This window comes from Pseudopipra pipra, chromosome 1 (assembly GCF_036250125.1).
Source record: "Pseudopipra pipra isolate bDixPip1 chromosome 1, bDixPip1.hap1, whole genome shotgun sequence".
Taxonomy (NCBI): domain Eukaryota; kingdom Metazoa; phylum Chordata; class Aves; order Passeriformes; family Pipridae; genus Pseudopipra; species Pseudopipra pipra.
This window is the reverse complement of record NC_087549.1, coordinates 105,928,012-105,952,294: the sequence shown is the minus strand read 5'-3', so window position 1 is coordinate 105,952,294 and position 24,283 is coordinate 105,928,012. Positions and strand designations below refer to the sequence as shown.

General features: G+C 39.7%; 1 long non-coding RNA gene across 1 annotated transcript in view; it reads right to left on the bottom strand.

The window, feature by feature from the left end:
- Positions 1-23,906, bottom strand: part of LOC135421334 (uncharacterized) — an 83,969-nt gene extending 60,063 nt beyond the window's left edge. Inside the window, exon 1 of the long non-coding RNA XR_010433965.1 lies at positions 23,736-23,906. This is a non-coding gene — a long non-coding RNA (uncharacterized LOC135421334). The remainder of the gene's footprint in view (positions 1-23,735) is intronic.
- Positions 23,907-24,283: the final 377 nt, after the last annotated feature.

Genomic DNA, 24,283 nt, shown 5'->3' with positions numbered 1-24,283 from the left:
AGTGTGCCTTTGTTAATTCATCTTGTTAAAAATATATATGAAAGCTCACCATCTACTCTCTCCTCTCTTATTTGCCCCCTTCTGCTCCATGCATACTCTGGGGAACATTGCTGGCCTAATTTGATTGTTTATAGGAGGGATGAAGAACTCAGGGTTCAGTGGCACCTCAGGTGGTGACAAGCAACAGCAGTGGCTGAGGCTAAGCCTAGAGCTGAGGCATTAGGGAGAGCTACAGAGTCCTTCTGCCTCAATTCATCTCAGCAAAGCCTGCTTAGGTTAGTCTCCTCTAGTGCGAGGGACAGCACTTTGGCAAGGAAAATACCAGGTTCTCATACAGAAACAGGAGAAAATAAACCTGAAAAACAACATCAGAAAAGCTGCCAGAAAGAAAAGGGGGGGGGGAGGGATGGAAAGGAAAATTAATTAAAATCCGTCTGCTTCAGGAAGCTGCGAGTTTCTTTGTGCTCCGAAAGGGCAAAGCAGCCCCACAGACACTTGGTTTTCCAGCACTGTTACTTCAAAGCCCCACAGCAGAAATCTGCGTCAGAGCTGCCCTGAAACTAAGAGCAAGCTGGGCACTGGCTGGAGTCTGGCACTGTGAAATATGCTTCTCCCTTATCATCTCTGCCATGGGACCTGACAGCTGAGGTACAGCATGGCCTGACAAAGAACTGAGCTAGTTATACTGCAGCAAGGCAGGTAATACAATAAAATGTTATGGGTTTGAAGCAGGCTATATTACTGTCAACTCTTTAAGTAGAGTGCAGCAACTTTGTTAATAAGGATGTTTCAAGCTGGGCTTTTTTGGAAATGACAGTGCTTTGCCTCATGTTGTATCACCAGATTTGCTTTTATTCTATTCCAAATATTCCTCTCAAGTCCAAAAACTTCCATGGATTATCTCTTCCATTGGATATGATGTACAATTGTTTGTCAAATTAACACAGGTAGTGGAAAAGACCCAAATCCACAGAGCGAAATAATTACTAGAAAAAGATATCTGAGGATCCCAAAAGCTTTGAGAAGAGTTGTGGGAAGCAGAAATCACAAACACAGCCCGTGGGAAATAATCCCTTCAGTAAGTCGGTATTTCCAGTTTTCTCTCATTATATGGTATTTGACATGACTTCCTACTCTGAGTGTCTCTGAAACAGAAAACTCCAGATATGAACAAGGATTAGCTGAAATACACTGCCATAAACCTAACATACTTTAGGCTGTGTCAAGCTCTGGAGAGCTGTAGATGTTATTATACCCACAAAGCAAGCAAGGCTGAGGCTCCATGCTATAGGAAAAAGGGAAATGGAAGGAGGTGGTGAGTAAGGAAGAGGTGGACGGCAATGCTATTTGCTGAGAAGCAGCACACTGTTTGTCTTAGCATCTAGAAACTTAAAATCATTACTATCCCTGAGCAGTGTTTCTTTATTCTCTCCTTTTTCCTCATGACACCCTCCAGCAGCCCCTTTTCAGCCTTTGTTTCCTTCTGCCTCCAGCGATGCTCAGTCTCCTTCTGTTTCCTGCACCCTCAAGCCAGCGCTGCAGCAAGCTCACATGTTTCATGACACAGGAGCAACTGTGATGCAAATTAAACTTAGGCAAGAAGTCACAGAAGATTTCACAAGAAAAATAGAAAAGAGGGGCAACTTCCAGAAGCAGTTAATTTTAACGTCAAAATGCAACCGTGGAGCTTGTTTTGGTAGCGGAACCTAGGAAAGCAAGGTGTTCTCCAAAGTTACGCTGCAAACTTGGGCTCCGTGCCAAGCTTAACCCTGTTTCTTCCAGGTGTGCTGAAGAAATATGTTTCTTCTTTCTCTTTGCCTGAGAGCCACATCACTAACTGGGAATAAGATATGGGATCACAATTGCCATTGCCACCTCACTTACTGAACTTTATTTCCTAACAGCAACTGGTGCATTACACTTGGGATTCAAAGTGTAGAGACAACTGACCAAATTCAAGAAAACAACATTCGAACTGATTCCATTAAAACACTATATCTCTCAATATATAAAGGAATGTTTTAGCCCTAGCAGGAAGAAGCAATAAAACATCACCTCCTTATCGCTAACAGTCCCATAGTTTTCCCTGCCTCCAGTCACTCCATCTGTACAGATGAAACATTTTAGATAAGGCAGAGTGAGTGTATAAACCAACCATTATCATATCTGCACTACTAACACAACTAGCATATCTCAAAAAACCTATCTAGTGCAACTACTTCAAACATAATAAGCTACTATTACTTTTCACTGCACAGTCTCTCCATCTGAAAAGGTTATTGTTGTTACAGTCTAGATGCTACTTCACTTAACTCATCCTGTGAGAGATGCTACAAGCAAAACTGGAGATTACTATCAAGATAACCCCTCTATCAGTCCTTCTAAGTTGCTCCTCTGATCTCATCCAAAAATAAGATTACCCGGAGGCTTTAATGAACTATACTTAATTGATGTCTGGTATTAACTGCACCTTCATGAGAGAGATAATATCTTTTCCCCAGACACATATCATTCATACCCTCACATAAATCTAGTGTTTGTTGAGTGGGCCCATTTATATCATCTTACAAAATGTCAGACAGATCAGTTCTTGCTCCAGTTTCTAATTTCCTTATATAATGGATATGTACATTCACCGTTGCCAGGCAGCAGATCTCAGGCTTTAGCCTCCATGGCATTATTCTTCCCAATTTCCACATTAATTATTGACAGGTTAAAATATATTAATTAGTAACAGCCAGGAACAGCATACTTCATGCTAAACACTGGGATTACCTGGCACAGCAGAAGAAGGCAAATAATCTTTAGGGTGATATCTGAAGGATTGATTGAAGCAGAAATGTACAGAGGATGTTCTCGGAGGCAGGAGCACCCTTTTGCAGCAACAGTCATGTCCTTTCTCCTTTGCAACTCTATCACTAGCACAGGCTCAAGTCATTACCTGTGTAGGAAGAGCCACAGCCAGGACAAATGACTGTGTGAATGCCTGTGTCTGAATGACCCTGAAGAGCGGACCACGAGGCTGAGGAAAGGCAAAAGTTGTCAGGTTCAGCTTCTCTTGCAGAAATCCCCTTAAAGCATCATCCAAACCTGGGCCAAAATATTACCAAAATTTAAGACAGACACAGCCCATCTGAGTTCAGTGTTTCTGAAAAGGAGCTGGACCATGGTCTTCGGTCATGCTAAAGGTCATATGGTGTTTCTGCTTGCCTCAGTGCATGCCTGTTACCACTTTATGAAAGAGAGATCTCCCTGTTTGCAGGAATGAGTATTCCTGAGGAAGGCATAGCAACACTGAAGTGCATGAGAGGAAAAGGGAGACAACCTGCCATGCTTGGTAGCAGCACCTGGAAGGACCATGTTCCTTACAACAGCTGAGTAAATTACAGAGCAATCCTCGGGACTGATGATATTTCCGCCAGAGAACACAATCTCTGATCTTTGTAGAAGTGCCTGGTCAAGCACACACAGTGCTGGGAGCCACATAGCCTGTACAATTAGAAAAAGGGAGTAAAGCCAAATGATATCAGGTCCAGCATCTGCTACTGATAAACACTTGAAAGATAACCAGTCCTGCGAATTTTACTCAATCAGAATGTAAAAAAAGTATCTTATTTCTCACACTCTCTGCTGAATACAAAGTGAGGAGGTAGCAAAAAATTCTCACAGAACTAATACTAAGAGAATAATGACTCATAAATATACAAAGAGCAAGAGCACTGTGTTTCTCCGATTATGCTATTTCAAAGAGCTGCCATACAGCTGTATGAACACTCATTTGCACACACACAGAGATCAAAGGACTCTAGCCCACCCCAAACCTTCTCCTGAGATGGTGTCATAACTCATTACCAGGAAAATTGCTTAGGTATCAGGTATTTCCAAGGGGTAAAATCAAAGGGAACCATGTTAGAAAAACTGAGAATTCTCCATCTACCCATTCACACAAACTGCTTCTATACCCTTAAGAAACAGAAAGCCAAATACACCACAGAAGCTCAACTTGCCACCTGTACCAGCTAACAACATGTTGCTGAGTGAAGTCAGAAGAAAAGCTTCCTCTGATTTTATACACATGAAATGACAGAGCCTGTGTGTTCCCAGCACGGGTGCACCTGCTGATGCTTGCTTTGCCCATCCTCTGTCTAGTTCTTAGCTATTCACAGAACCAGTGATTATTGATTTCCAGGCTTTATTGCAGCTCTGATTATTCATTCAGGTCTCAGTGGGTAACCAGAGGAATGATTTGTCTCTGTTCAGCCATTTGAAAAATTGTTAGTGGCCAACCCAATTTTGCCTGGCTTGTTCTGCCAATGTTGTTTAAGACTGAGGCTGTGCATCGGGAGGTTGCAGCACAGGCATATGCTTTCCTACCTGTGACCTCTGGAATTCAGCTTCTCCTCTACAGGACTGAAAGTTTTCAATACCCATTCATTTCTGGAAGAGTATGAGAACGCTGAGTGATGTTCCTGGTACCTTCCCTGAAAGTGATCCTGAAAGGACAGACACAAACATGGCACTAAGGGATTGGATGCCTTGTCTGTCTCTGTCTTGAGAGAAAATACTCTGTTTCACATGTTGCCCTTTTCATTTCATTTCAAACCACACACATATTTTCCAGATTAAAGTGTCTTCATCTGCAATCAAATAAAAACATTCTGATATTCAATGCCTTTTCAGATTCATATCCTTTGAAGTCTGTAGAGGGCCATTAAAAAGTGTCAGCTATCCTCCTCATTAAATGTGGCTCTACAGATGAGTACAGGTTGTAATAGGTTCTTCTCAGGAAAACTGCTATCATACAAGCATCATATTAGGGCAAAAAACAAATTAAAACCCTCTTAGTCAGAAGCTTATCTAGGCTTGAATTAACAGCCTGCGCATCCAACTTCCATTTGCTCTGTGCACCCTTGCTGCAAATGTTCAACATTTCATGCTGCTCCTGTAATTGTGTCGAAAAAGGCCATCAGATTCAGAGAACGGTTTCCCATATTTCTGAATTACATTTATAGACTAAGGCACTCCAGGGTACAGCGTACGCTTATCTTTCTGCACTTTAAAACATGGCAGGGGTACCACAGTCCTGGACTAACGATGCATTAGTAGAGTCATGCAGTGACAAATTGCATAACACCTGCTTTTACTAGGCTTAGCTCTAGTCTGCTATTAGTCCCTTGCTTTCGTGAACAATGTATTTTCCTATGAAAGAATAACATAAAACTCTGTCAAGGTGGAGCTGTAAATAAATGCCAGTACATTACACTGAAAAAGCTTTAGAGAATGTCACTGTCAGCAACCAGGAAGGCCAAAAACTTGAAAGCACAAAGTTTACGCACAGGAGACTGGTGACACCTCACACTATGGCCTCTGTCACTTCATGCACCACCACAGAGCAGAGGTTTTGGACTATCACAAGGATCAGGTTGCCCATCTGCAAAGGTTAAACACCACCCATTTGCATCACAGTCCATGTAGCCAAAACAGAGGGAGAAATTACATCCTGCAGGGTCCCACACCACTGCACTATTGCTCTCTGTATGCAGAGATATTTTGGAGCACTCAGTGCTGGCTGCTCTTGCTGAAGCAAGGTGCACAGGCACGGTCCTGGGGTCATGGAATGTGGAGGGTAGAGTGGGGTGCAGCAGAAGCCAGCCCATAGTATGGTCCCAGTTGCCCCTCAACTTCAGCACTGGGCTTCAAGAGAGGGAAGCCCCCTATCAGCAATGTGGGGCCATAGAAGAGACTGGGACAGCCCCTGTCCAGCCACAACTGGCAAGAGACCAAGAAACACCAGGCCAATTCCAGCTTTGTGTGGTCACACTGGTGGAAAACAGTATCAAAAATTAGGTCTTTCACTGCCCTGTCCTGCAGCAGGATGAAGCAGAAAATAGAGCTGGGCCTGTCAGGAGAGAGAGAAAACCAGACTTGTGGGACATGGAGAAGTACTCTAACTGAGGACTGAAACTCAGGAGCAACAATCCCAGGGCTGATGGAAAATATATGGTATAAAACATTGGTGTGCATCCAAATAGTTTTATGTTATTATTAGATCTTGGAAAGAAATTGGAAAAAAGGGAAAAGCAAGGGAAAAGCATTTAAATACCAAGAGGAAAGGTACTGACAATAAGAAAGGTTGAACACAAAACAGTCCATGCCGAAGCATGCATTTAACCCCAGCACCAGAAGGGCACATCTGCTGGTGCTCTGGGACTCGCAGAAACTTCCTTATGTTGTCTGCTTGGAATTTATAAGATAAAATAAGACACAAAAATAAGCATATCTGGTTTTACTCAGCACAGAATGCAAACTATGTTTTCACTGCACAAGGGTGACACACGTAGGTACATGGTTTTTGTGCTTCTGAGTCACAGGAAATAAGGCTGTACTACAAACCAGTGGTACAAGCTAACAAACTAGCTAACTGGAGGCTGGGGCAGCTGAGTTAAGGAACATAGAGAAAGCAGTGCCATCACTATTCTCTGAGACTTGTATGCGTCACAGATACCCCAATGTTACTTAAAAAACTACTCTCTTAAACAATCTGTAAATCTTAATTAACTGCAAGATCCCTGCTGTGTTGCTGAGCATTGCTGCTGTTTCCTTGACATGGCCAGTGAGGTGGGGTCTCCTCCAGAGGTCATGCTGGCTCTGGCAGATGAGGCACTGGACAGACTCAGAAAAGCAAAATGTATTCCCAAGTCATGCACAGCTTCATTTTACAGTGATCACACACTTCCCAAGCACGACATCTTCTCTTTTCACCAACTATAAAACGTTGATACTTACAAAGCTTCATAACTACCAGAAGGGCTAGGGGGCACAATTCAAGTCTGTAATGCATCCTGTGATTTTCCACAAAAGATGCCATAAACAGAGTTACAGTAGTGAAAATAAGGAGGACAGCCCTCCCTGCTCTACACTGCCTAAGGAGTTCTCCCTCACAGAACATTCTGAGAGTTGTGCTGCTGGTTTCAGTAAGGTTGTTATGCCAGGAGGAACAACTTTCTCTTTAAGGCAGTGGCCTGAAACCCAGAGAATTCTATTCTAGCTCCGAGGCTGCTGTAGATTTCTTACTGGCTTTGACTTAGCTGTTTAATCTTCCTGCACTTCAGTTATCCCATTAGGAGAATCAGGAGATAACCCTTTTAACTCACATGGGTGTTGTAGGTGCATTCAAGTTGCTGAAGAGCTCTGATACTAAGATGATTTAGGCTATAGAAGTACATAAGTGTATTAGGAATTCTGTAGCTAGCTGATCCCTATTTCATAACACCCACTAAAACTGGCATATGGAGTTCTTAATCCGTAGATAAATTAATTTTAATCCCCAAATCTAGTCAATGGCACTGGTTTCCTTCAAGATCAACACACAGACACACAAATCAACCTATCCCAAGCCATCTGGATATTACTGGGTTAAGAGAAGACAGAAAAAGCAAGAAAAGAAATTTAAAAAAATGAAGAAATAAAACCATTTAATTATAATCATTCATAATTCATCAATGTTTCAGCTGGTGTATTTAAACTTTGCACAAATAGATCCTTGCATAAATTCCCACATGCAAAATGTCAGTCATGCTAATTTAGTTTTGTAATTTGGAGGCCAGTTCAGGGACACTGTACTTCAAAAGTGTATGTTTAGTTTCAAGCTGAACTATGAAGAGAAGAAATGTCTGGAATAAACTAATTGTGAGGAGGTTTTTTATATTGTAGCAGATCACAGTTTAACAAAAGCAGCAAGGATACTGAGGAATGAATCCTACAGAGCAAAGGGGGTATAAATTACAGTGACAAGAATATAACTAGTAAAAACATTGACGTAAAGAAACCACATCATGTTAGATATGAAGTGTCCTCTCACAGATCAAACTTCAGCCTGAATATAGTGAACTTAGTGGAATGAGTATCACTCTTGTAGTATGACTAATACAATCAACTCATTCATGTGACCTGACAAGAGCTTTCTGTACGTGAGATTTAAGGTGAGAATTTAATAACATCATTGAGCTAGAGCTAATGTCATCTGGCACTTTAAATCTCTTCGATGGAAAGTTATCAGCAGATAAGAACCTTTTGTTGAGTTCAGTTAGTGATTCAGAGAGGTAAATTTGCTGAAATGTCAAGACTGAAATGAAAGGTAGTGTTAACATTCATTCTTTTGCAATAAAGAATGAATTTAGGAGCTCAGGAAGGCTGGTACACAGGGTCCTAGATAAAACCAAGCACAGCCTGGGCAGATGCTATTTCAAACTTACTCTTCTCCCTCTGTGTTTCACTTTAAAACTTATCAGGAGACAAAATAAAAATAAGGAAAAAAAAAATTGGCTATTCACAACTGGGTGTCTTTTAACTAGACAATTAGGTATGTCCTTCTAGTTGTCCGAGGCACTTTGATGCAGACAAATATCCATGTGGCTGTAGTAGAAAACAATAAAAAGTACTTCATCTGAAAACAAAAATAAGCCTTAAACTTTGAAGAATTAGAGAACTAGACTTTTATCTCCTAAAACATTTCTACTGGGAAGGATCATGACTTCTAGTTTTCCCACAACCTGGATTTGATGGCAAACCTTCATCAGATCATAAGAGGAAAGAAATTGGCTTTTTAAAGGGGATAAAAAGACACCACCATAAGTATTTTAAAAATTAGTAAGGGATTTTTTGAATGCTTGATTGAGTTGTCTTACCAGGAGACACTTAGGTCTATGTATATTGCCAGTAGCAACAGCAGACAAAGGAAATAGAATAGCTAATGGAATAGCTATGGAATGGTTAATGATCAGGGGCATGGTTTGGATGACAACACAAAATAAAATTACTGCTTTTCTTTTATAGGTGAATTTCTAGATGAAATAAATGCAAGGTCTTCATCAAACTTGATATGAGAAAAGCATTTGATGAAATGCCTCATGGGAAATTATTAATTAAGCATAAAAAGACAGGGATTAGTGCAAGAAATATAGCAGCATGGGTTTAAAAAGGAAGTTCCTGGGCAAAATGGAGCTGACTGTGGGTGCAGCTGAAAAATCAATGTGAACCATTTACATCTCGTATTTTCATACAACAACTTCAGTTAAAAACAGGACTGAGCTACGACACTTGCTGAGGGATGTCATTGGTAAAGATGAGTATCATCATATTGTGTGGGAAGTACCTAAGATGTTGCAGAACAGGAGTAGTGGAACTGATTTCAAATTGCCTAGTACAAAAGTGGCATCACCTTGCACTTATAGTCTAGAAACAAGAAGCCTTTTTCTAAGCTGAGAACTCATTAGTCAGTGATGACAGAAGGGAAAAAAGGCCTGGGGGTATTCATGGAAGACAGGATGACTGAGCTATGGTGTAAAGTGTAAATACAGTCCTTGTTATCATCAGGTAAAACATTTCTGGTAGAAACAGGGAAGTATCAGTGTGATTGTACTCATATGTATGCTCATACATGTCACAGAGCTACCAACTGCAGTACACTTCTAGGTAGTTTTTTCTAGAGAAAAAAAAATTGAATCAAGAGTAGGCGATTAGGATAGTCAATGAAATTAACAACTTCATCTTCCAAAAGTGTGTGAACAGAAGTGAAACAAAGGCTTTTGAAGATATGAATGCTGTCCACAAGCCTAACAGAGAATAAACATCTACTAGGAAATACGGTGATTTATGCTAAAGGACAACATGGGCACAAAAAAAGCATCTATTTGTTATGATCACAGATTAAGAAAAAGGTCAGATGAGGAGACAGGCAGAATAGCCATCTTCTTGTAGGAAAGTGATAAAAAGAACTCAAAAAGGAACAAAAACTCCTTCTAGTTTTAAAGTGCAGCGTGATCCTCTACGTGGTATGATATAAGTACTTGCAAAACAGAGGACTTGCCTCATCCCAGGTGGTCCCTCCCTATCCCATATGTCTATGCATTGCTCCTAAAAAAAAATTTTTCCCTCCCCTTCCCACATTTGCAGGCCTAAATAACAGTAATTGGACTTAGCTGGTGTTCTGAAATCGATGGATGTTTAAGAGCTCACAAAGGATATTCTTTTCCTTTGTACACAGCTTGCACAGTTCTTCTTTCTGAATGAGCTGAATTACAAATACTGATATGAGTACCAGAAGAAACCTGATAAAGTCCTGGTATAAATCAAACAGGTGAAATTGAGACTTTAATCCTGCTAAAAATAAGCTTGTTACCAGAAAATAAAATGCCATAACAGGAATGGATGTACTTTGGCTCTAAAAAAAACAAACAAACAGACGAAAAAACCTTGTTACAAATTAACCCAGAGGAAGAGAAAATCTCTCCAAGGCAGAGATTTTTCACCAGGGGAAACTGTGCTACAGCTGGCAGAGCCACACCAGCAGAGAATTTGAGTGGGAGGTGCTTTCTTCCCAAAACCTTCCCTTTCCAAACTGCGTGTAACCAGTACCCCAGCAAGACCACCTCTGGATCCCCACAGCCCACTCTGGAAAAGAAAAATGGGAACTTAAAACACTGAGAAACACGTTGTAAGGCCTCTAACATCTCTTCAGCAATGCTTCATTCATCTTGTCTGGTTTTGATTCCTCTGGTTTAAATGTGGCTGAATTTTAACTCTTGGTTAATTATAATTCTGTTCAGTGAATGTTATGGGCTTTTTTCTATAGAGAAGTCACTCCAGAGTGTCATAGAACAGTGTTAGAAGGAACCTTTAAAGGTCATCTAGTCAACAAGAGCATTATTAGGAACAGCATATAAGGAACCTCAAGGCCAGAGAGAAGTCTTTAACTTACACACTCCAAGAAATGTAATAAGAATTTATGAAATTGCATTAACAAGGAGTGAGAGGACAGTATTTTAAGGGACCTTGTGAAATTTTTCTTTCAGTCTTTATCCACTGCATGTGTAAAATATTCAGCCAACAATGCTAACTGTACATTAGCTTTGTGATTAATGTTTGATTCAATTATGAGATTGAATCTCCCTCTTATATGCAGAAGGATTCATCCAGAACTTCAGGTAGCATCCCAGACAAGCAGAGATTTCTACCAGACCATGTGTCTTTATAGAAGTAAGGCTCAATGATCTGATTTAAAACCTAGACCTGCAGTCTGCAGTGCAGACTACCATACCACTACCATCAGTAGATGGATTCCTGGAGTACTTACAGAGGCTTTGCACTACTTGACCTGAAACTCTTCTCCTACTCCACCAAAAAGATAAAATCCGAACAAACCCTTCGCTTACAGCACATTCAGTTTATGCCCCAAACCTGGGCTCATACGGAAGAGTATTCTGCTCGTTCTAAAACAGCCTATGCCTTTCCCCACCCTCCCTGTACCTCTGCACATGCATTTTGCTTCAGTTGGACAGGAGCCACCCAAGACGTACAGAACACATCAGGGAAAATAATGACAGAGAAATAAACCCCATTTGTCAGGTTAATTTGGTTATATATTTGACAACGCATTTAATTTTTAAACGTAAAAATGCACACTCTATGAATGCAGCTTCCCAGCAGCTGGCCTTCCTTTTGATTTGTCAACCTGTTGAGAAGGCAGATATTTAAGTCTTTAATCACCTTTCTCTGGAACTATACTGAACCCTTAATCAATTCCATTTTTAATAGCTGTTTAACATCCCAACAGGAGTGATTTTATAGGCTAGTTTCCAACTTTCTCCACTGACTACTGAATCAACTAATAAGAGTTCGTGTTTTCAGTCATGTATGTAAAGCAACTATAAATGAGTCCTTATTTCACAAATGTATTCCTGTAATATATTGGGTACTTCTGTTCTGATCCAGCAATGCTTAGATGAATGTCCTTCACTTCAAGGACACTTTCCTCAATTGAGTAATGATCTCTAAAAAGTGGGGATAATTGATGTGCTTAAAGTTATGTGTGTTGCTAAGCTCTTTGCCACAACAGGTGCTGTGCTCAGGTGCACTTGGACAGGATCCAGGTACTTGGAGCTACTAGACTGAAAGTGTATCAGACAGTTAAAAAACTCCTTTATTTGTGAATCATAGCTGGAGTTCCTGATTGAGATTCAAAGCCTGTGTAATCACTGCAGCTATTTAATGATCTTATCAACAGAAAACATATTTTTTTATCCATGCCTTTCTCATTTGTGAGGTACCCAGAACTGGAAACTAGACTCCTGTTAGTTATTCTTTCTAGTGATCTTTTCATATAATCTTTACACAAAATTTCATAAGCTCTTCTAATTAGACCAGAAGCATTTCAAGCCATGCAATGCATTGCTCTGTCGCTGCAGTAGATGTAGAAAGAAATTACTATCCAGGCTTAAATATTATGTGGCTATTGCTCTCTTAAACAGGAATTATGGTTTTGGTGAGATCTTGAGCCAGAAATCTCATTTTCTATCTGCTTTTATAACACAACAAAATGAGCAGTCATGAGGTAAGCCTATGACAGGTTAGAAATGAGAAATTTTAAGGGCTATTAAACTTTTTAAAAATGTTCCCAGTGGAACAGCATAAGCTTACTTAGTGCCTCTATTTCTGTAACTGTGATATAGTGGGAGAATTTGCAGTGTTCAGTGGTTTATTCAGTGAACTGTTACAGCTTGGTAGAAGCCTTGGCTGACATAAAAACCAGGAGGGATATCACAGCATCTACACACCTGAAACAGGGTTTCAGATTACTTTGTACCTACTATATTTTTCATTAATGTTATTTTGCAGTATTGTTTTGCTTTAAGTTTCTTTGTTGTTAATTTTTGGTGGTTATTCTTCTTTTAAGAATGTGGTGTTTGTTTTCAAATTAATTAGGCAAAAAGCAGAGTCTGAAATAGGGGCTAGATAACTTTTCCCCAATCTATGGGTAAAATCAGAGCCATACAAAGCAGCATTAGTTTGACCAACATATACCACCCAGGTGAACGTAGTTGGGTGAAGAAATTAAATGCTAAAGGTCACAGTTATTGATGGACAGTCTCCTCAAATCCAAGCAATGCATAGAAATGAGCATGGCCAGGTCATCCTTTGCACTCATATGCAAGTTAGGTTTTGCGACACAGAATAAGAACATGAATCCAAAGGGAAAGAATGAGTCCACACCAAAAATTAGGCAGATGGGAAATATCTGTACTGGGCAGTGAGAGGCACCTTCTAATCATCCGAGCTTTGAATCAACTTTCGGGCAGGACCTGCACCTATAACTTGTGCTCTGAATGGCATGTATAATTGCTGTTGACAATAGAAAATTTATTCTAGATTTATACTGAGGTTACTGAGAGCAGAGGCCAGTCTTTTAATATGAAATAGGTCTCCCGAGAGGCGTTGCTGGGTAGCAGAGAGTGAGAATTTGCATCATATAAGCTGCAGTGACACTGACATCAGAAAGTGCCCTGTAAGCATTCTGAGAAAAAAGCAGGCACGAAAGTATTCAGATTTTGATTTAGCATCTGAAGCATTTGGCACTGGAAAAAAAGTTTGAGTCTGGGCATCAGGAAAACTGTACAGCTCTTTGCCTTTGTGACCCAGGTCCTGTCCCACCATCACCACCCAGTATAAACACCTGTATCAACACAGATCCCACATCTGACCAACACCTTTTACAAGGAACAGCAATGCAAATCATATCTGAGCACTCTAATACACACTTTCATAGCTGGTTCAAGCTTCTTGGGAGAAAACCTAGAGAAGTTTCTCAGTCGTGTATCTCTACAGAGGGTGAAAAATTTGGCACTGACTTGGCAAACTCCTTGTGCTCAAGCAAGAATGGAAATGGGTAAAAAGAATTAGCTGTGCCCTTACAAGTAGTAGCAGCCATCTTCTGCTTTATTTCAGCATAGATCTGGGCTCTAATGTACACCTCCACAGTAGCACAAAGGAGCCATAAAGCCATGCTGGCTGACAAGCAAGAGATTCCCCTTGCATGGGGAATTCATACACTGTGAAGTCAGAAACACCAACTCTGTTTCATTCTTCTTCCCTGCAGAGGTGATGTAGGCAAATGCCAGCAGCAGTTCACAACTGTGGTTCTCCAGCTGCTGAAACAGCTGCTTGGAGCCAGTGTCAACCTGGAAAACGTTAGAATAATCTTAAGGTTGCTTTGAATCATTCCAAGAGCTGAACCAGCAGGCTTAATTTTGCACACTTGCCCTTCTCAGGCCTACTGTCAGGATTTCCTCACATAGAAAAAAGCCATAGGCACAGATTATCTGCTCCAGAAGACAGAGCTAAGAGGCTACTGAATATGTCCAACCCTGGATTTGAGGGGGAGAGAGAGGAAAGATTACCCAGGTTCTGCTACCAGCATATTTTCTTATTTCATGAGCAGATCTTTAGTAAGTGACTGACAGTGCTTCAGGCACTTTAACCAACTTCTGCCCTCATTTAAAGCCAAGTCTACCCAAATCCTTTGCTTCTGCCAATCAAATGTCAAGAGTGCCTTCCAAAGTTTGTCTTGGAGTAAAATCCATCGTTTTTACCACACTGATTCAGAAACCCACCCGACAGAGCTCTCAGCAGGAGGTGAACAAGATTTTTCCTGGAATAAAGCTCTTCATTAAAGGATTTTCCGTACCAGGGAAGCATAGTGTGGTTGCTACAGCATGTAATTAGAAGTCAAAGGACTAAAGCTTAAATAAAATAGCTGTGTGGCTGAATTATTAACTTCCTTAGTTATTAATTTGCAATATATACCGACTCATCTCCATCATAGGGATGTTGAGAGGCTTAATCAGTGAAAATACCTGAAGCACTATAAAATGTTGAAAAGCTGAATACTTGGCTTTATGGAGGTGACCATTTTAGTAAACACTTATATAAATGAAATAGGAAGCTGGCAAATTTTGATCTAAAAGAAAAAAAATGCACCTGTGGTGGGACTTTAACACTTTCCTCCCTCTATACTTGGAAGATGTTCACAAGTAAATGTTGCCCTCTATTACTGAACAATATCGTTATTTGAATTATTTTTTTAATAAGCCCAAAAGTGTATCTGGCTATCATCAGACAAAATTTATGAGCATTTGGGTCCAGGATTCTTCCCCTAGAGCAGAGAAAATAATTTTCATCTTCTATTGAAAGCCTTCCCTAATTTGTCAAAAGAATTAAAGAGGAGGAAAAAAAATCCTCAGAAAAAGGATGAAAGTTACCGCAGAGACCAAAAAAGGACATTCATTAGACTAAGCCTTTCACTTGGTAGTGTATTATAACCATTGGAAGTAACACAGACATCTATTTTCCCTTTATAAAAGCCCAGTTTCATTTAATGAGCCATTTAAGGACAACTGTGTGCACTTTTGGGCACCAGAATGTAAAAAAAGACATTAAGCTATTAGAGAGCATCCAAAGGAGGCCACAGGGATGATGAAGGGCCTTGAGGGGAGGCCATATGAGGACTGACTGAGGTCACTTGGTCTGTTCAGCCTTGAGAAGAGGAGACTGAGGGGAGATCTCATTGCAGTTTTCAAAATCCTCACAAGGAGAAGCAGAGGGGCAGATACCAATCTCTTCACTGTGAGCAGCGAGGAAATGGTATGAAACTGTGTCAGGGGAGGTTTAGTTTAGATATCAGGAAAAGATTTTTCACCCAGAGGGTGGTTGAGCACTGGAACAGGCTCCCCAGGGAAGTGGTCACAGCACCAAGCCTGTTTGAGTTCAAGAAGGGTTTGGACAGCGCTCTCAGGCACACGGTGTGATTATTGGAGTGTCCTGTGCAGGGCCATGAGTGAGACTTCAATGATCCTGATGGGTCCCTTCCAACTCAGCATATTCTATGATTCTGTGATTCTATAACTTAAAGTCAACACAAACAACGGAATCTCAGCATGGTTGAGGTGTGAAGGAACCTCTGAAGATCACCTAGTCCAACCCTACTTTTCAAGCAAGGTCAGCTACATCAGTATGCTCAGGGCCATGTCTAGTCTAGTTTTGAATGCCTCCAAGGATGGAGACTCCACAATGTCTCTGAGCAACCTGTGAAAGTGCTCACAGAGAAAAAATTATGCTTAGATGAAGTCTCTTGTAACTCAACCAGTGCCCATTGCTGCTTGTCCTGTCATAGGGTACCATTGGGATAGTCTGGCTCCCCCTTCCTTACTCTCATCAAGTGTTAATACACACACTGGAGAGATCCCCCTAAGCTTTGTCTTCCAAGAGTGAAAAACCCCATCTCCTCCAGTCTCCCCACATATGAGAGATGCCCCAACTCCTTAATCATCTCTGTGGTCTTTCACTGACCTCATTTTAGAGTATGTCCATGTTTCTCTTACACCAGGGAGACCAGGAGTGGACGCCACTTCAGGTGTGGGCTCACCAGTGTTGAACAGAGGCAGAAAGGTTTACATTTGTCAAATCATCAGTAAACATATTTAAGCAAGCACATTATTCTTCCATATTCTTTACACCATGATCAAATAGCACCTTGGTACATGGAACTACCAAAACTGTGCACCTTGGCTGCTACATTCACAGGACACAGGTCCCATGAAAATGCTGTCCCATCAGAGCCTAGGAAGGAACAACCCAGCTGGAGTGGAGGCTGGAGATGGAGGAAGAGCAGATGCACTAAACTGCAGCCATGTGTAAAATAGCTTCTTAAACACATCTCTCGTACTTTCCTTATTAGGAGTCAGCAAACACAATGGTTTGAAAACAATCCCGAGAACTGGGCAACTTTGTCCCAGGTCAGTCACAAAATAATATAGAAACTGTATTGTTCTTATAACCCAAATAGCACATGCAGCTAGAATAATTTAGTAAAGAAATTCACATGTCTGTTGTAAGGCACCAATTTGATAGAGCATCTTAGGTGAACTGTGTATTCATCATTGTTCTAAAGAAATAGTGAGATTAATTATGTATTGTTGAAGTAGGAACCCAGATGACACTACAGCCCTCTGTGCCATGTGCTACACAAACACATATGAGAATGACCTCAAAGAACTTGCAAACCAAACAGAGCAAAGGAAAATAGTATTACGCAGTTTGGAAAGATTAACTGTTTCCATCCAAGCAGCTCAACAAAGACTCAAACTTTCCAAAGTGTCTGAACTATTCCTGTGTATAGATACAAAAAATCTATACCTTTCAGAACTCTCCTTTAAGACTTAGCCAGAGCTCTGGAGCATGAGGATGCTGCAGAATACTACAAGGCAAGTAAAAAAGAATCCAAGACTCAAGTCCTGAGCAAAATTATCCTCTAATAATCCTATAATGTTAAAACACCTAATACCAAATTCATGAGTGAGAAAAGATATTTTTCCCCTGACATCACAAATTACCTTAACTCCCAACTTCAGTTCTAGAAATTTTCCAGAACTGTTCTTATCTTTGATATTTCCCTGTTTACCTTTGCCTTTTGCTGTGATGCTATTCGGGTCTTCCTTGCTGTTCAAAACAGATTCCAGTAAGAGAGAGAAAGGTTTTTGAGAAAGAAAAGAGATTTGTAAGAAAGGGGCAACTATGCATGAGATGTTCATGGCTACAGGAGGAGAGCAAAATGCTAAAGGTGATGAAGAAAGAACAAAAGATCATCTTTTTGTGACAAACATGAGGAACCAGCACATTTTGGATGGAATTCCTGAAAATGCCAAGCAAAATCAGGACAAGTAAACAATGCAAGAACTTGGGAAGAGAGTAAAAAAAAAACAAACTATTCATAGCAATTTATAGAGCATACCACCGGGTTACAACTCACTAACAAAGGGCACAGGTGGCACAACATAAAACAGACAACCTTATACAGGAAACAACAAATATAGGAAAGGCTTCATCTTAGCATCACAACATAGCAAGGGTAGCTGATAGAGTTCCTTAGCTGTGGAAAATCTTCTTCTATTTTGTGGCTTTGCATGGGATCATGCATGCCCTTCAGGGCAAGAATTGATGTAAGCACTGGAAAATCATTTGTCCTGTGGATGGACTTAATGTGAGATAAGCTGTATGGTGTAGAAGCACATCTAGCATGCTTGGAAAGAAGTAGGCACTTGAGGGCTTTATAGCATGTTTATAGAGACTCAGATACTAGAAAAAGGTCATCTTGTCTTTTGGAGTGCAAGACTTCCTGAGACAATACGTCCTTCACTAATCAGTAAACAAACAGCAGGGAACAATGAAGTCCTGACTTTGATAGGCTTGAAGAGAGGGAGTAAGGGGAGAGGGGCTGAGCAGGTTACTGAATAAAATTTGCATCTTGCAAAAATACCACAGGTTCCAGAATCAACCAGTGTGGGCTGCAAATAGATCAGAAAATACTTGATTTCAAAATCCATTTCACTGGCAAATGGGAATTAATGTCTCACTATGCACTGATGTGTTTCAAAATTAAAAAAAAAAATATATTTTCTGCTAGTGTCACAGTGTCAAAACAAATATCTGTATGTTTCAGCAGATGTCAGATATTGTAGAGGTGCATACATGCTTGCAACTTTAAACATAAGATTTTCTAAAATTGGAGACATAATATGTTGCCCTAATTGCAACATACACATAAATCTTGGTTGGAGGGAAATGTGCTGATTTAATCTTTCTCTTTTTCCACAAACAGAACCTGACTTCCAAGTACAAATAAACTAAAAGAATCAGTAGCATCTTTAGATAGATCCAGGCCCATGTCTGGGTGCCATTATTTTTCCTTCTCATACTGTTATTTGAAAAACGAAAAAGAGTGTTGCACAAATTATTGTGTTTGTATTGCAGCTGAGGATAATAATAGTATCCTTTGCTGAGACTAAATAATTTCTCACTCCTGAAGATACAGATTATTTTGCCACAAAAATAATATTGTGGAAAGAGCCCCTCACTGACATTTATTTAAATACGCTGTAGAATCAAGTGCTTATTTTTGTTATTGTAGTCACAGCCTCAAGAAAAATGCAGATGTAAATGAAGTATGTTAAGTCAAAGACAAGGTTCTTCAATAAAGAATCCATGTGCAAAACAATACAGAAATTACACCTCTACTATAACAACATCAGATTTCTTTAAGGAACCCTCACAGAGATAGGTCTTTAAGACAGACCTTTAGGAATACACATCAAGAAAATGCATGCCCTGGAGATTCATTCAAGAAGGTGCATTCATTTATGCTTGGATGACCAACAACTGCAGAGTTTGACTCTGAAGCTAATGTTCAAGCCACATCCTTCCACAGCATCAGCTGACACACAGCTGTACCCCACATAACTCTAAAAGCAGCAGTCAGTGAAAATACGTAACAAAAAGGGGCAACGCATCTTCCTTGGTGAGAATCATAAGGGAATTTGTGATATACCAGAATATCTTCTCCTTTTGTCCATCACACAGACCAGTTTTCCCATTCTATATTCAATTATCTCTTATGTCACATGTCATTCAACTTTATTGTTTTAGCCAAAAAGTTAAAGGGACTCCAAATAGCAGACAGTTCCTCTGTCAAGGCAAGGGGCTATGGCCCTGCTGAAGTCCTCAAAACCAAGATGCATTTGACTCTGTTCAAACTCAGACCTGGTGTTTGTACAGTAAGAAACTGCAGCAGAGGGGTCACTACCACATTCTGTGTCAGGTGTGAAAGCAACAAAGGCTAACATAGTTCTGTTCTTGTCCCAGGGTGCTGCATTATACATCTGTCTTTGTGGGTTAAAACCAGTTTTCTCTGTATCGTTGTATTTATTGTAACCTTTTTAGTAAATTGTAACTCTGACTTGTAATCTCTCTTGAGTTGGGTTCATTTCTCTCCCCAGTTTACTTTTAAACCAACACATCTGCTCATCTCAGAAAGAATATAAATTGAGCAAGAAGAGACACAAAGAAACATGATAAAGGTGATCAAAGTTTGGCATAGCTTCCATGCGAGGAACAACTAATACATTGTGATTCTTCAATCTGAAAAAAAAAAAAAAGAGGTAAGAGAGATGGAGAATAAGAGAGGTTGGCAAAATCATGAAAGGTATAAAGAGAATAGGAAACAATTGCTCTTTTTCCTTTCTAGTACAAGAACTAGCAGGCATCAAACAAAGTTTTCAGAATGTATCTTCAAAACAAAGAATATATAGCTTGGCTGTAGAAGTTGTTACTAAACCTGTGGAATGCTAAAAATACACAGCTGGAAAAACTGATCAGAAAAAAAATTCACGGAGGGAAAAATGAATAAATCCATCAAAGACTCTTGAACATGAAGGCAACGTACCAGGCTGAGGACCTCAAACCACTAGAGACTGGGAGAGTTTACCAGCAAGGAGGACTAAACACTTGCCCTATACTTACGTACTTGTCATATCCTGTATATCTGTTCAACGTAAGATACTGTGCCACATGGATCAACACAGTCATTTTAATGCTCAAAAAGAGCCCATGATAGGGAAGAAGAGATTTTCTGCAGACTCAATGATCTGCAAGAAGGGCATTTAACTACCTGCTTAATTCTAAACTTATTTTTAAGTCTTATTAAATTTAATAGAACTAAGGCACAGGCATAAATCCTTTCTTAAACTGAGGTGTTTTCTGAGGTTGGAGATCTTGTTATTACTATTCATGTCAATGTTTTTGTGCAGTTGTCTTCCCTCTCTGTTATCATTTTCCCAGGTTTAAAAAAGCAAAATGTGCACAGCGCTGCAACCATTTATGAAGGGCAGACTGAGTGCACACTTCTACAACTTAATGACATCAAAGCTTTCTTGACAAAGCTGATTATAGCTCCCCTGTACTGCAGGGGAGTTTGTCAACTGAAGATTCTTATCACCTATGAGGAACAAAATATCTTTGTCCACGGTTTCTAATATTTAGTAATACATAATTTTTTATTTATTTTGCTGTGACACTCTAAGTGAGCATATGCAAGTATCCCAAAGCATTTTCTTTAAAAAATAAATTATTTATAACTGTCAGTGAGTTTCAGGTATGCTTTTATTTTGAAAGTTCACTAGTTATGTTCCCTTTACAGGATACACAGGAAGAAAAAATAAAGACCTAAAGGAATTTGTATGTTCAGTGATGCTAATGACTAAGACTCTGGTCATGTTTTCTAGATTTAATAATACATCCTCTAGCCTTTTGGACTAATCAAATGAAAGTAAGGGATTTATGTTCCAGTGTGCTTTAAGAAGAGGGCTTAGCAGACTCCCAAAGTAATTTCATTTGACATTCAAAGCTATTTGATTGCAGTTTCTGAACATTTCTACCACATTTGTATTCAGCATGTGGTAATCTGAGTTTTGTCATGTTTTGAGGCTGACTAATACATGGTATTGGTCTTTTCCTTCTTTTTTTCCTGTTCTGCAGTGGTGATTGCTTTCATATCACTAAGGCAAAAACATTGTGAGTACATTCAAAATTGCTAACATTAGAAAAATCCCAGAGTCACCAGCATATTGGTGACTATTATGTAGTATTTAGGGATCTGGAATTTAAGGGGAAAAAAATTGAAGCATTGTTGTATACTAATGGTAAGCAATTTTCTGCCACTGCAAATTTTGCTAGGAAAGTGCAAAAGCTGCTGTTAATATATTTTCAGAAGACAAAATGCTGATGTAAGAACATTTGTGAGATTGCATTATTCTGATGATTTTATTTTTACTAATATGATATGGCACAGCTGACATAAAGGTAACTTTAATCCTCTTTACACTCATCTTCTTCTCGCTCTTGCACTTTTTAATCATCTGAACACAAGGTACGCTCTGCTTTATTATTTGACCACAGAGACAACTAGCATCTTCAACAATTTCTGATAGTTAAAGGACTGGACACTTTTACAACATGGTTACAGAGTCAGACGACCAGCTGTTGTCTGACCTGATGATGTGACAAATCCAAGAGACTGTGCAGATATTCAAAAATACTAAACCCACCATCACAAAGTGTGTCAACCTTCCAATCATCACAGAAATCTTGACAGGACAAGGACTTTTTAGCTCTCTAGGAAAAGCACTATTTGTAGTCAAGTGGATGCTCCAGTTCACATGCCAGATATTTTTGCACTCAGAATTTCTAGCCTGCCTTCATTCCAGATCTGCCTTAAGTACACTGGTACAGGCTTTGCAATGGCACTGGTGGCTCAGTCAGATTGGAATGGAATTGAATGGAATGGAATACCAGATTGGAAGGGACCTCAAGGATCATCTGATCCAACCTTTCTTGGCAAAAGCACAGTGGGACTTTTATGGTTTGCTAAACCCAGTTCTCAGCTATCAATGACTTTAGGAAGCTGAAGTGCCTGGTGACCCACTGTTCTGGAGGCCTCAGAACAATCATGTTCATACAGGTCTCAATAGTTTCTGTGCTGTCTCATCCCTCGCCCTCCATCCAAAATTCAGCAGCATGTTGAGCAATGCTCCTGACAAGGATCCTCTTCGCAGGCTGCTGCACCCAGAACCAGCAGTTGTTCCACAGGAGCACCCTAAGTGCTGCTTCCTGAGTGAAAAAAAGAGACCTGAGAAAGGTCTGCTCTTTACCTTTTCAATAGCCAGCACCTTGGGAAAAAAGGATGCAGACCTCTGAATTGGCACTCAGTGAGAGAGAAGGTCAGAAAACTTCAATTTTAAGCAGACTTTTGCTTTGAGGATTTGAGAAGGGTAGGCTGGTCTTTCTCACATTGCAGAAGCACTAGCTCAGGGTACTCTGTCATGCAAGCAAGCAAACAAAATAGCTTTTAATAAATGGGGTAGGTCAATGCTTTTGTTACCACTTCTGTACCTAACTATTGTTCTGAACCAAAAGCAATTAAAACAGGGATTATACTTCGACAGCTGCATGTGTGGTGATACGTATGCGTAGCAGAACTCTGTCATGCTTTGAGAAGCTGATCCATTTTTTAACACCCTGTTATAATTAGAAACACATGATTTACAATGAATTATTTATTTGATTAATTTAATCCTTTTTTCTTTTCTATCAATGAATTGTCCACAGACAGCATGTTGAATTCTTGAATTCATTTTTAATTTAAATAATATCTTTGATGATTAACTTCAGGTCTGTAAGTTATTCATCATTTGCTAATAATCACAACTCAGAATTTGTCCAGTGGCATGCTATTTTATGAGGCTCCAAAGACATATGGATTCTGTCCTCCTCCTTCTCTGGAACAGTATGGAGAATATAGCATTATGTACGCTTTATAAGTTTATATTATTACATATACAGTCTTAGATTGTCTTATTGTTAAAATTTGAATTAAAAATAAAAAAGAATTCCTGATGCTAATCTTTACTGTTTAACCTTAATGCGATTTGGAAGGAAATTAAATAGAAAATCAGAACAGGAAAAAAAAATGCTTCCAGATATTTAGAAAATAAATTCGTGCAAATTAATTCCATGCAATTTGTCAAACCAGATGTTTTCAGTGATTTTTTTTCAGAATACTCCCTTGTCCAGTCCCATCTTTTAGTTGGCACAATAGACAATTCCTAACCTGTTTCTGGAAACATAGACAAAAGCAGTTACAAACACAGAAATCCAACTTAGTCATGGAAGATGTATGATGTTATCATATATGTTACCTAATGGTAAAAATACCTTCTCTCTCTCATCTCATACAACCTAAAGCACTGCTGCACAAAAATCTTCTATCCCAACAACACTTATCCCAAGGTAAGAATGCATTTATAATTTGAATAATTCATTTAGTATCAATTTCCTGCTCTGCAGAGACTCATTACTTGCAAATAGCAAATATTCACAAGTTGCCATGGTGCAATATGGCACACTTTCCTTGAGGTACAGGCCTCCAAGCCTTCCTCTCCAACTCTCACATACAGCACTTATAGCTACAACACTCACGTTTATACGACTGTTAGTATAGAACTCTGTCTTACCAGGTGAAGAAGTTTTTAAGTCTCAGGCTATTTTTAATCTTCTGGATGTTTTTAAGCCTTGAGAAAGGATGTCCCGTTAATTTCCCGTTTTAGTCAGCAGACGTGAAGGCAGGCGATGTAATAAACACACAGCCGATTGCACATAGGATGACTTGTAAACTTGTCTGTAAATTCTGCCACAAATTATTAACAAGCAGCTGCAATGTTCTTACTGAGAAAAAAAAAATACTTACATAATAGTTCATCATGATAGACGCTGAGTGTTCAAACAGATGTATTTTTAGCCAGTTCCTATGGAAACATGACTTATGTGATACCACTTTATATATGTTCCTCAATAACTTCTGACCCCATCGGATAATTTCAGCTACCTCTGACAGAAAGGTGCAGTCCTCCAGTTTGTGCAAAGCAGTTGGGTAACCAAGTAGTTGCCCTCACTAGAGAAAGACCACTGGATGAGCTCAGCCTGTATTAGCCACCAGTGAGTCTACTGACTGAGGTGTAGAATAAGATGAGGAAAGAAGATGGCATACACCCCAGTCATGGGA